A 6174-nucleotide genomic window follows, 5' to 3' on the forward strand; every position below is an offset into this window, starting at 1 on the left:
TCTGAGTTTTGTTATTGTTATATAGAGGCAAACTGATGAGGGAAGGAATAGCACATCAGAAAAAAATGCTTTTTTAATGAAAGGATACATTTGTCCCCTTCTGTCTAGGAAATTTTTGAACCCTGTGTGATAAAAATAATGCATGTGCTGGGAAGTGTCTTACTTTTTCATGTAGCTTCCCCAAATTTGCAATATTTCCCAATGAGAAAATACTCAACTCATATTTGTTTAAGTAAATGAACCAGTAAACAAACTTTATTAAGATTTGTTAACTTTTTTTTTTTTGTTTTCTTGCATGAGCTTGGCAAGTAAAGGTACATTTCACTGAATCATTTTTCCCTCCTCTTCCTCCTCCTCCTCTGCTTCCTCTTTCTCCTCTTTTTCTTATTTCTCATTTCTACTCCTCATTCTCAGCAATGTATTTTCCTATTACCAGCTCTATTTCTTCCTCCTCTACCTCTTCCTCCTCCACCAGTATCTCCTCCACCACCAGCTCTTCCTCTCCCACTTCTCCCTCCTCCTCTTCATATATTTCGAATATTTCTTCCACATCATCTTCCAAGTCATCCACAGGAATCAGTAAAATCAGTGCTTCCGGTGATTCAACTGGGTCCAGAAAATCTCCTTCAATGCTGAGGTCAGAAGGAATTCTCTCGTGAAGCATGTTGAAGGTAGTAGGCAGAAATGTGAATGAAGAGATCTTAAGAGCCTAGGGAATAGAGAAATAGGGTAAATGGCCTCAGCTGAAAAGTTTACATCAGATGACTGTGACAAAAGGCACCTTACAGAACTTTTCTGTGCGTAAATAAGAGATAATGCAGTGCTCAGTGTCAGCTTTAAATGGGCCATCTGTAGCACACCACTCCTCTGAAAGCTTGGGGTTTATCTTGGACTATGGGATGGAAAGATTCTAAGAGCCAGAGATAGAGAATGCCGGCAATGAGAGTATTTACCAGACATAACAGAGCAGTTTACACATGAACTCAGAGTGCCTGCCTGCATATAAAAGAGCTGAACAAGCATCAAGCAGCTCAAATCCCACTCTCTTATGTATCCCATATGGCAAATCCCACTATCTTATCTATCCCATATGGCTTATGGGATTCTCTGTCTGACGAGCTACTAGTGATTGATGGCTGCTGGGGGGTGAGGGGGGGAGGGGGAGAAGGACCAGTTTTTTCCTCAGGATTGCAACTCCTGAAAGACTTCCAGGACAAATAGATGACTATTCACCTAGGCATGTACAGAAAGCACTAAGTGTGTTAGTTTTTGTTGTTTTTGTTTGTTTGTTTGTTTGTTTGTTTGTTTTTAAATAGAACATGAAGTTGAGAGGAAAAAATCTGGTGAATAGGGGAGGAGGGAATAATGAGAAGGGGGAGAATAGGGATATAGGAAAATAGGGAGAATAGGAGAATAGAGAAGGTATCTGACCAATTCATATATTAGATAGGAACACATTTTTTAAAAAATAAAAAGTGAGTATTTCTGAGATATTGAAATTTTAAAAAGAAGACAGTAAGAATTTGTATCTCTAAAAACACATGTCCAGGCTCTCTCTGGGATAAAAGAAGGACTGGCCACATATTATCAGGAGTCTGCCCTGTTCTCAGTGGGAGGTAGGTTTACTCCTCATGCTCATATCAGACATAAGACTCCCCCCTCTGCTGACTTTAGTCTGTCCCCTCGTCATAAGTTTTCACTTATTTGTGAGCAAAAGTGTATACCTCACTGTGAACCCCAACACCCCCGAGGTCTTTACTGGCAGCAAGGCAGGTATATAGCAGAAGACACCTTTGTTCCTACAAGGCGAAATTATGCCCTCAGCAATTACTTAGGTTTTTACTGAAATCTTGTCAGAATATGTGATTTCTCTCTCTACTGCTACATATACTGTTCCCTCTTCAGAGCCAATTCTTCACTTGCCTGAAAAGTACAGGCTGGGCCTTCCAAGGTAGACAGCAGAAGTTGGACCCTGTGTTGCCTACAGTGTGTAACCCCTCAGTCTTTCCTCACAGTATTCACCTTTATTTTTCATCGTCTGAACCATGCCATCAATGTCTAATTAAACATAAATCTCATATCTCTAACTGATCTCTCCTACTCTTAAATTAAGTGACAATGTACCACATACTGTCTCATTTTCCAATGTTCTTCAATGGAACAGAAGATACCGAACTCTTTAGTTCCAATAGTTCCTAGGTATTTTAGTACTCACCTAGTTCCTTGTCTTAACCCTTACGGCCTCTTCTCTGCTGAATTGTTACACTTTCAATAGTCATATTTTTTCAAGAAAAATATGAAGGGATTCTATAAGAAGGGGTGTTCTACATAGAACTAGATCCCATCTATTCTGCTGAAGAACTGGCCTTAAACATCTTTCAACAGAATTATTTTCAGTCTTGGCTTTTTCTCTCACCTTCCATTGTCACTTGAATCTAAGCCCTAACTTCTGGAGGAGATATGAACATTTCACATCTGACCATTGCTGTCCATACGCTCTAAGAGTTGACATCAGGGACAGGGTACACAGGGACATTCTGTGGGGGCTCACTTTATATGGATTGGAGTTTACCATTAGTATTCTCACAGTGAATTCTCACAGTGACTTGCCCTTACCTTTGCAATTGACTGATCTTAAAACATGTCCCACTGTTGATATCACACATGATGATCAGGGTGTTCTTCTACCTCTCTGACATACTTCCCTTAACAAGGTCAGTTATACTGTTCAGAAACTAAGATCTATGTCAGAGTGTTCATCTTTACTGTAATGATGTCCAATCACACTTTGGGGTCCTCTCACCATCCTGAACCACTCCAGCCCATTTGATACTGGGAGATCTTATGAGACAGTTCCACCTATCCATCCTAGCCTGTATCTTTGTACAGATAAAAACATTAAGTGTCCACAAATTTTAGAATCCTAACTTTCCAGCAGAAGGAAGGAATTTGGAGTGAATGTCCTCAGTGCACTTTAATGGTCTTTAATTTGACCACAGTGAGGAACATACTGACTTACCATTTCTCATTCTCAGACTGTCAGACTCAGACCAACATCGTCTACTCCTGATTAGCAGAAGGGACTGGATAGGTTTAGAACCTACTCTCTCTAGGATTATGTTATACTAGGAACAGGAATTAAAACATTAATATTTCATTTTAACCTAGTCAGAATGGCTAAGATGAAACAACAACAATTGGCAACAATTGTTCTTAGAGACAGTTTGGGGGGAAAGGAAGTTTCATTCACCATTGGTTGGATTGCAAACAAGCACAGTCATGTTGGAACTCAATATGGAGAATTCTCAGAAAGTTTAAAAAATATCTACCATGTGATTTAAAACTGTGCAGTTTTTGGCATGTGTTCTAAGGATTTGACATCCATCTACACAGATACTGGCTGAGGTGTGATCATTGTCACTGTTTATTGTATTCAATTAGATTTTTATTAATTCATTCATTTTTATGAGTGTGAATGTTTTGCCTCCAGGTATATATGTTTGCTACATATATGCCTTGTGCCTATGGGGTTCAGAAGGGAGGATCGGATCTGCTGAAACTTGTGTGACTAATAGGTGTGAGCTGCAATATTTGCTGGGAATTGAACCTGGGTCCTCAACAAGAGTAACAAGTGCTCTTGACCACTGGGCTATTTCACTAGCTCCATTACTCTATTATTAATAGCTAGGATATGGAAACAAGCTATGAGTGTCCAAAGTACCAAGAGGTTATGTATTAAATCATATCTATATGATATATATATGACTAACTATATATGTGTGTATACATATATGTATGTATATTTACATACATATATATGTGTATATATAGGCATATACACATATATATAGGAAAATGAAAATGTAGACAGACTAAGAAAATTGTATTTGTATATTTAGAACTATATATGAAAAATAATGAAAGAAAAAAGAATTCAGGGGCCATGTGAGACAGTGCAATGCAGATATACATGTGGCGCTGGAGGGAATAAAAGGAAAGTGAAATGGATGTAATTTTTTTATTTTAAAAAATTAATTTTCATCTCTCTCAGCTTCTGAAATGAGGAAAGAGTAGACTCCCTGGAACCTTCATGGGATGACTCTTCAGGAAGATATATTACCCTTAATGGTTTGAATCTATTACCCTCACAAAGCAAAACAACAAACAAGTAAAAATACTCACTTATTTCAGGCAACAAGATGGAATCCAAGAAACTGCACAGGACTCTCTCAACTTGATTCCTAGAAGTAACTGCTAGAGGAGGTGGGACTGGTACCCTCTATATCTGTGGAGAGAAAGGCTATCAATTATCACAGCATCTGCTCATCCTCTGCCTAATGTCTAACATTCCATTTCCATTAACATTTCCTAAAACTGGGAGCTTTTCCCCTATGACCTGAGTTCAGACAAGTACAGAAAGCCTCCTCATGTACAGATTACTACACAATATTGGGCCATGAAAGTCAATGGCCACTTACTAGGGTAGCAGGTTAGGCAGTCCTGACTCATCCTTCCACTGTTTTTTGTTGTTGTTGTTATTTGTTTGTTTGTTTGTTGGGGTTTTTTTGTTTTGTTTTGAAGAACTTAAGATTCTACTTCCTCAGGATCTTCCTCCACCATCACCCCTCACTGTACTTAACTAGCCTAAACTGCCATTCTTCTCTTTCTGACTGGCCTCCCACAATTCAGCCAAAGCATCATCATTTCCAGATCCCCACTATGGAGCTGAGCAACCAGTAAATGCGCCACACTCACTGCTCTCCCTGGGCAAACTGTCTGGGCAGCCAGAACTCTAGTGCCACCTACACTGAGCCTGCACAAGGAGCATTTTAGCAACCAATACCAATGGCAGAAAGAAAAGTTGCTTCCTCAATATTCCATTGCTCCTCTGCCCACCTCCCTAGTTGGTACTGAAAAAAATCAGAAATTCCAGAATTTTGTGTTTGCTGAATCACTAACTACCCCATTCACAAAAATCCTCACTCTTATCAGGCTGTCTCAGGAACACAAGAAAACTGGTACAAGCCAGAACACTCACAGGCTCCTCACCAGATAAAACAGCCTGGGAAGCTCGGACTTTAGCCTCACCCGTTTCCGTGGAGGACTGGAAAAACTTTTTTTCTTCTTTAGGATCCCCCTCTCTTTGCTCCCGCTTCTTTCGTCAGGAAAGAACTAGCCTAAACTTCCACACTTCTCTTTCTGAATGGCCTCCCCCAGAACTCACAAGAAGCTTCACCATCTTCAGATTACCCAGTGGCCTTGGGCATTCAGAAAGCACAAGTCACCAGTCACTGCTACCCCAGGGCAAATGACCTGCATAGCCAGGATTCTAGTGTCCCCTATATCTGGGGATGAATGGAAAGCTTTTTCTCCTGAAGGTCTCCCACCAGACACAAAGACCTCAACTCTAGCTCCTTACCAGAGTTGAAAGTACTCTCACATTCCCCAATATTCCCTTGCTTCCCTACCCATCTCCCAGGTTCCTACTGAAAATAGCATAAATTCTAGAACTTCCTTTTTTTATATTATACTAGCTACAAGTAACTATAGGACCTGCCTATCACCCCCCATCAAAAAAAGAAAGAAAGAAAAAGAATCATTCTTCCTATACTCTTACAGTGCTACAATTGCACAGTGACTTCAGTATAAGCTCAAGGGACACTGGTCAATAACTGAGCCTGCACAGTTAGGAGTCTAGCGCTCCTATACAGTTGCAGGGTTGAAAGTACTCTCACATTCCCCAATATTCCCTTGCTTCCCTACCCATCTCCCAGGTTCCTACTGAAAATAGCAGAAATTCTAGAACTTCCTTTTCCTCTTTTTTTTTTTTTTTTGCAGACTAACCTAGTGCTGCCCCCCCCCCACACACACACAGAAACAAATCCTCACCCTTCTCAGTCTTCCTCACAGACAGGACAGTCTCTGGTTCCTCACCAGGAAGACTGGACTTTAGCCCCACCCATTTCTGTGGGTGACTGGAAAACTCTCCCTCTGTTCTCTCCTCATTGGTCAGGAAAGAACCAGCCTAAACTTCAAGACTTTTCTTTCTGACTGGCTGCCCGCTGCAATCCCACAAAAAGTCTTATCATTTTCATATTATCAAATGGCGCTCAGTATCCAGTACAAGCCACCTCAGACACTGCTACCTCTGGGAAAACAGCCCGTGCAGCCTGG

The 6174-nt window shown here is 40.6% G+C and overlaps 1 long non-coding RNA gene across 1 annotated transcript; it reads right to left on the minus strand.

Moving 5' to 3' along the window:
* Nucleotides 1–230: 230 nt before the first annotated feature.
* On the minus strand, nucleotides 231–5948 carry LOC110287500. Its single transcript, XR_002377221.1, has 3 exons — nucleotides 5890–5948; nucleotides 4183–4285; nucleotides 231–709 (listed from the first exon to the last, which is right to left on the minus strand). It is a non-coding gene; the product is annotated as an uncharacterized LOC110287500 (long non-coding RNA).
* Between the last annotated feature and the right edge of the window lie 226 nt (nucleotides 5949–6174).

This window comes from Mus caroli, chromosome X (assembly GCF_900094665.2).
Source record: "Mus caroli chromosome X, CAROLI_EIJ_v1.1, whole genome shotgun sequence".
NCBI lineage: Eukaryota > Metazoa > Chordata > Mammalia > Rodentia > Muridae > Mus > Mus caroli.